The following is a 7,438-nucleotide window of genomic DNA, read 5'->3' as shown; positions in this document are numbered from 1 at the left end:
GAGAACACCGCACAACAATGGTGTGCATGGCAGGGTTGTAAGGAGAAAGCTACTGCTCTCCAAAAAGAACATTGCTGCTCATCTGCAGTTTGCTAAAGATCATGTGGACAAGCCAATAAGGCTATTGGAAAAATGTTTTGTGGACAGATGAACTCAAAATAGAACTTTTTGGTTTAAATGAGAAGCGTTATGTTTGGAGAAAGGAAAACCCTGCATTCCAACATAAGAACCTTATCCCATCTGTGAAACATGGTGGTGGTAGTATCATGGTTTGGGCCTGTTTTGCTGCATCTGGGCCAGGACGGCTTGCCATTATTGATAGAACAATGAATTCTGAATTATACCAGCGAATTCTAAAGGAAAATATCAGGAAATCTGTCTCTGAAAAATGAACTGAATCTCAAGAGAAGGTGGGTCATGCAGCAAGACAACAACTCTAAGCACACAAGTCATTCTACCAAAGAATGGTTAAAGAAGAATAAAGTTAATGTTTTGGAATGGCCAAATCAAAGTCCTGACCTTAATCCAATTGAAATGTTGTGGAAGGACCTGAAGCGAGCAGTTCATGTGAGGAAACCCACCAACATCCCAGAGTTGAAGCTGTTCTATATGGAGGAATGGGCTAAAATTTCCTCCAAGCCGGTGTGCAGGACTGATCAACGGTTACCGGAAACGTTTAGTTGCAGTTATTGCTGCACAAGGGGGTCACACCAGATACTGAAAGCAAAGGTTCACATACTTTTGCCACTCACAGATATGTAATATTGGATCATTTCCCTCAATAAATAAATGACCAAGTGTAATATTTTTGTCTCATTTGTTTAACTGGTTCTCTTTATCTACTTTTAGGACTTGTGTGAAAATCTGATGATGTTTTAGGTCATATTTATGCAGAAATATATAAAATTATAAAGGGTTCACAAACTTTCAAGCACCACTGTAGATGATGTGATCCCCAAATTCTTTGCAGTTTTACATTGAGGACCGTTATTCTTAAATTGTTGCATTGTTTGCCCACGTAGTCTTTCACAGAGCGGTGAACCCCTCCCTATCTTTATTTCTGAGAGACTCCGCTTCTCTGTGATGCTCTTTTTATACTCAATCGTGTTACTGATCTTGTGCCAATTAACCTAATTGGTTGTGAGATGTTCTAACAGGTGTTTTTTTTAACAAAACTTTTCCAGTCTTTTCTTGCATGTGTCCCAACTGTTTTGAAACCTGTTCCTGGGATTAAATTCAAAATTAGCATATACACTGCCCCCCCCCCCAAAAAAAAAAAAAGTCTCACACTGATATTTCATTGGACTGCCTTTAGCTTTGATTATGGCACGCATTTGCTGTGGCATTGTTTCAACAACTTTATGCAATGTCTCAAGATTTGTTTCCATCCAGAGTTGTATTAAGTTTGTCTTGGCGATGGGAGAGTCGAACCAGTCTGTAAAGTCTTCTCCAGCACTTCCTTCCAGGTTTTAATGCGTTGGACAGTTCTTCACCCAATTCCAGTCATTTCACCAATCTCCTTAGTTGTTTTCTTTGCTTGATGCAGACCAATAATTTGACCTTGAAACACAGTAACATCTTTTCAATGAACAACTTCCGATATGGTTGTTAAAGAAATGCGAAGCTACTCACTGCATCAGTTAGGGTTAAAAGAATTGTTGCCAATCGCTACACTACAGTAATTATCCAATCAAAGGCTCTTAAGTATTTGCTTACTTAAATCCAAATGGCAACTTTTTTTGCCCGGGCAGTATACTTTTCAAAAGACAATAGTATTTATCAGTTTCAATGATTGGGGTGGCACGGTGGTGTTGTGGTTAGCACTGTCGTCTCACGGCAAGAAGGTTCTGGGTTCGAGCCCAGTGACTGACGGGGGCCTTTCTGAGTGGAGTTTGCATGTTCTCCCCGTGTCTATGTGGGTTTGCTCCAGTTTCCCCCACAGTACAAAGACATATAGGCTAGGTTAATTGGTGGCTCTAAATTGACTGTAGATGTGAATGGTTGTTTGTCTCTATGTGTCAGCCCTGTGATGACCTGATGACTTGTCCAGGGTGTACCCCACCTCTCACCCATAATCAGCTGGGATAGGCTCCAGCTTGCCCGTGACCCTGTACAGGATAAGTGGCTACAGATAAAGGATGACGTTTCAACATTTGATATGTTGTCTTTGTACTATTTTCAATGAAATATAGGGTTTCCATGATTTACAAATCACCACATTCTGTTTTTATTTGCATTTTATACAGCATCCCAACTTTTTTGGAAACAGGGCTGTATTTCCTTTGAATATGTTAAACAAGAAAGCTCTAATCCTTTCATTCTAAGACATTTGGTTTCTCCTCCAAATGCATTTTGGGGAAAAAGGATGATAGAATTTGAATTAATTCAGTTCACGCTTTTAACAATGGACAGAAAGAACAAAGCAGCTTTACAGAAAACTGGATTGTAAATTTAAATTTAAAAAGTGAATTTATCTCTGCGCAAGTCAGAGGCAATGGTGGAAAGTAAAAAAAACTCCCTGAGGTGACATGAGGAAGAAACCTGGAGAGGAACCACATTCAAAAGGGAACCGATCCTTATTTGGTGACACCAAGTATTGCAATTGTAAATAATTTCTCTTCTATATCTGTACACTGTAGAATCATACAGGGTGTTTCAAAAAATTTTATATTATTTGAGATATAAATATCCCAGAATGAGACAATTTTTTGAAATACCCTGTATAATGCTAATTGTGTTAACAGGTATGAGAATCACATTAATTTGAACTTTAAGTCTGTTATATCAATCTGAAGTTATTAACTGTTCAATGGAGACTTGAGTGTAAACTGTTCTTAGCAGTTGCTGTCTTTAGGCTGTCAAAGGAAGAACATCCACAGCCATCTGTCTATGTGGTACCATCCACAGTAAAATCATGTAAGCTGTCCATGCAGGGACATCCTCAGCAGCAGAATGATTTTCAGGTGATGGAACCTCCAAGCAGAAGTGGAAGGAGAAGGAGACAGGATCAGTGGTATCTCAGGAGTCTGACATCGATCCAAAATATGAGCTAGTCACATTTATCAATAGACATAACAGGGCTAATTCAGATCACGTACAGTTAGGTCCATATATATTTGGACACTGACACAAATTTTGTTTTTTTTACCTGTTTACTGAAACATATTCAAGTTATAGTTATATAATGGACATGGGCATAAAGTCCAGACTTTCAGCTTTCATTTGAGGGTATCCACATTAAAATTGGATGAAGGGTTTAGGAGTTTCAGCTCCTTAACATGTGCCACCCTGTTTTTAAAGGAACCAAAAGTAATTGGACAATTGACTCAAAGGCTATTTCATGGGCAGGTGTGGGAAATTCCTTCGTTATGTCATTCTCAATTAAGCAGATAAAAGGCCTGGAGTTGATTTAAGGTGTGGTGCTTGCATTTGGAAGATTTTGCTGTGAAGAAAACATGCAGTCAAAGGAGCTCTCCATGCAGATGAAACAAGCCATCCTTAAGCTGCGAAAACAGAAAAAACCCATCCGAGAAATTGCTACAATATTAGGAGTGGCAAAATCTACAGTTTGGTACATCCTGAGAAAGAAAGAAAGCACTGGTGAACTCATCAATGCAAAAAGACCCGGACATTCACAGAAGACAACAGTAGTGGATGATCGCAGAATAATTTCCATGGTGAAGAGAAACCCCTTCACAACAGCCAACCAAGTGAGCAACACTCTCCAGGAGGTAGGCGTATCAATAGCCAAATCTACCATAAAGAGAAGACTGCATGAAAGTAAATACAAAGGGTTCACTGCACGGTGCAAGCCACTCATAAGCCTCAAGAATAAAAAGGCTAGATTGGACTTTGCTAAAAAAAACATCTAAAAAAGCCAGCACAGTTCTGGAAGAACATTCTTTGGACAGATGAAACCAAGATCAACCTCTATCAGAATGATGGAAAGAAAAAAGTATGGCGAAGGCATGGTACAGCTCATGATCCAAAGCATACCACATCATCTGTAAAACACGGCGGAGGCAGTGTGATGGCTTGGGCATGCATGGCTGCCAGTGGCACTGGGTCACTAGTGTTTATTGATGATGTGACACAGGACAGAAGCAGCTGGATGAATTCTGAGGTATTCAGAGACATACTGTGTGCTCAAATCCAGCCAAACTGATTGGTCAGCGTTTCATAATACAGATGGACAATGACCCAAAACATAAAGCCAAAGCAACCCAGGAGTTTATTAAAGCAAAGAAATGGAATATTCTTGAATGGCCAAGTCAGTCACCTGATCTCAACCCAATTGAGCATGCATTTCACTTGTTAAAGACTAAACTTCAGACAGAAAGGCCCACAAACAAACAGCAACTGAAAACCGCTGCAGTAAAGGCCTGGCAGAGCATTAAAAAGGAGGAAACACAGTGTCTGGTGATGTCCATGAGTTCCAGACTTCAGGCAGTCATTGCCAACAAAGGGTTTTCAACCAAGTATTAGAAATTAACATTTTATTTACAATTATTTAATTTGTCCAATTACTTTTGAGCCCCTGAAATGAAGGGATTGTGTTTTAAAAAATGCTTTAGTTCCTCACATTTTTATGCAATCATTTTGTTCAAACCACTGAATTAAAGCTGAAAGTCTGAACTTCAACTGCATCTGAACTGTTTTGTTCACAAGTCATTGTGGTAATGTACAGAACCAAAATTAGAAAAATGTTGCCTCTGTCCAAATATTTATGGACCTAACTGTATTTAGTATATTTCTCCTGTTAAATTAATTCCTCACTACGCTATGGTACAATTTAAAGACATTCAAGCTACATATCCAGTTTCCTGGTGGTACAGTGGAGTGCAGTAGTTAGCATTGTCACCTCACAGTAAGAAACTTCAGGGTTCAAACCTTGCAGTCAACTGTATTGAGTTTTCTATATAGAGTTTGCATGTTCTCCTTGTGCCTGTGTGGGTTTGTTCCAGGTGCTCTGATTTCATTCCACAGTCCAAAGACATGCAGATTAGATCAACTGGCTACTCTAAATTGCCCATACTGTGAATGTGAAAGGTTGTTTGTCTCTGTGTTCACCCTGAGATAGATTGGTGACCAGGGTGTCTCTCACCCAAAGTCAGCTGGGATTGGCTCCCTGCTACTCTGACTGATAAAGGGGTATAGATAATTGATTGATGGATATTCAGCTTGGGGCGGCACGGTGGTGTAGTGGTTAGCGCTGTCACCTCACAGCAAGAAGGTCCTGGGTTCGAGCCCAGCAGCCAATGAGGGCCTTTCTGTGTGGAGTCTCCCCATGTCTGCTCCGGGTGCTCCGGTTTCCCCCACAGTCCAAAGGCATGCAGGTTAGGCTAATTGGTGGCTCTAAATTGACCATAGGTGTGAATGGTTGTCTGTGTCTACTAGTGCATCTCAAAAAATTAGAATACCATGAAAAAGTTCCTTTTTTTCATAATTTAATTCAAAAAGGTAAACTTTCATATATTCTATATTCATTACATGTAAAGTGAAATATTTAAAGCCTTTTTTGTTTTAATTTTGATGATTATGGCTTATAGCTCATGAAAATCAGAAATCCAGTATCTCAAATTATTAGAATATTCCCTAAGATCAATCAAAAAAAGGATTTACAATACAGAAATGTCCAACTTCTGAAAAGTATATTCATTTATACACTCAATACTTGGTTGGGGCTCCTTTACCATGAATTACTGTATCAATGCGGTGTGGCATGGAGGTGATCAGTCTGTGGCACTGCTGAGGTGTTATTGAAGCCCAGGTTGCTTTGATAGTGGCCTTCAGCGTATCTGTATTTTTGGGTCAGGTGTTTCTCATCTTCCTCTTGACAATACCCCATAAATTCTCTATGGGGTTCAGGTCAGGCAAGTTGGCTGGCTAATCAAACACAGTAATATCATGGTCAACAAACCATTTTGTAGTAGTTTTGGCACTGTGCTAAGTCCTGCTGGAAAAAGAAATCAGCATCTCCAAAAAGCTCATCAGCAGATGGAAGCATGAAGTGCTCTAATATCTCCTGGTAGATAGCTGTGTTGACTTTGGACTTGATAAAATACAGTGGACCAACACCAGCAGATGACATGACCCCAAATCATTACAGACTGTGGAAACTTCACACTGGGCTTCAAACACCTTGGATTCTGTGCCTCTCCACTCTTCCTCCAGACTCTAGAACCGTGATTTCCAAATTAAATGCAAAATGTACTTTCATCTGAAAAGACGACTTTGGACCACTGAACAACAGTCCATTTCTTTTTCTCCTTAGCCCAGATAAGACACTTCTGACATTGTCTCTGGCTCAGGAGTAGCTTGATATTAGGAATGCGAAAGTTGTATCCCCTTTCTTGAAGATGTCTGTTCGTGATAGGTCTTGATACACTGACACCAGCCTCAGTCCACTCCTTGTGAAGCTCTCCCAAGTTCTTGAATCAACTTTTCTTGACAGTCCTCTCAAGACTGCAGCCATCTCTGTTGTTTGTGCACCTTTTCCAGCCACCCTTTTCAGCAATTACCTTTTGTGGCTTACCCTCCTTGTGGAGGGCATCAGTGATCATCTTCTGGACAACAGTCAAGTCAGCAGTCTTCCCCATGATTGTGGTTGTGTGTACTGAACTAGACCGAGAGATACACTGTGTTCATACTGTTTTACTCAAACTCGAAATGAAATATTCTAATATTTTGAGATGGTTTTTTTTTATGTTTTTGTACTGTATGCCATACTGATTAAAATTAAAATAGAAAAATGCTTGAAACATTTTAGTTTATGTGTAATGAGTCTATAATGTATAACATTTTCACTTTCTTAAATAACTGGTGGAAAATATTGAACTTTTTCACAATATTCTAATTTTTTGAGATGCACTAGTATGTGTTAGCGCTGTGATGACCTGGCGACTTGTCCAGGGTGTACCCTGCCTCTCGCCCATAGCCAGCTGGGATAGGCTCCAGCTTGCCTGCGACCCTGTAGGACAGGATAAGCGGCTGCAGATAATGGATGGATGGATATTCTACGGAAGCCGCGAGAGGCCCTTCATCTCATCTCATCTCATCTCATCATCTCTAGCCGCTTTATCCTGTTCTGCAGGGTCGCAGGCAAGCTGGAGCCTATCCCAGCTGACTACGGGCGAAAGGCGGGGTACACCCTGGACAAGTCGCCAGGTCATCACAAGGCGGCCCTTCATATAATCTTTTTTTATTCACCTTGTTATCCCGAGATAACAACATAATTAATTCAGGATCTCGAGAAAACAACACAACTAATTCGAGATCTCGAGAAAACAAGACAGTTATTCCGTGATCTCGAAAAAACAAAATTATTTCATGGTCTCGAGAAAACAGCTGAGATTTCTAGCAGAGCTGCGCCCCCTGCGGGTCAGACAACGAAGACTTAGAAATTGGCGGGTCTTCTGCGGAGGTGCCGCGGACTAAT

The sequence above is a fragment of the Neoarius graeffei genome, chromosome 15 (assembly GCF_027579695.1).
Source record: "Neoarius graeffei isolate fNeoGra1 chromosome 15, fNeoGra1.pri, whole genome shotgun sequence".
Lineage (NCBI taxonomy): Eukaryota > Metazoa > Chordata > Actinopteri > Siluriformes > Ariidae > Neoarius > Neoarius graeffei.
Note: the sequence above shows the minus strand (reverse complement) of the source record.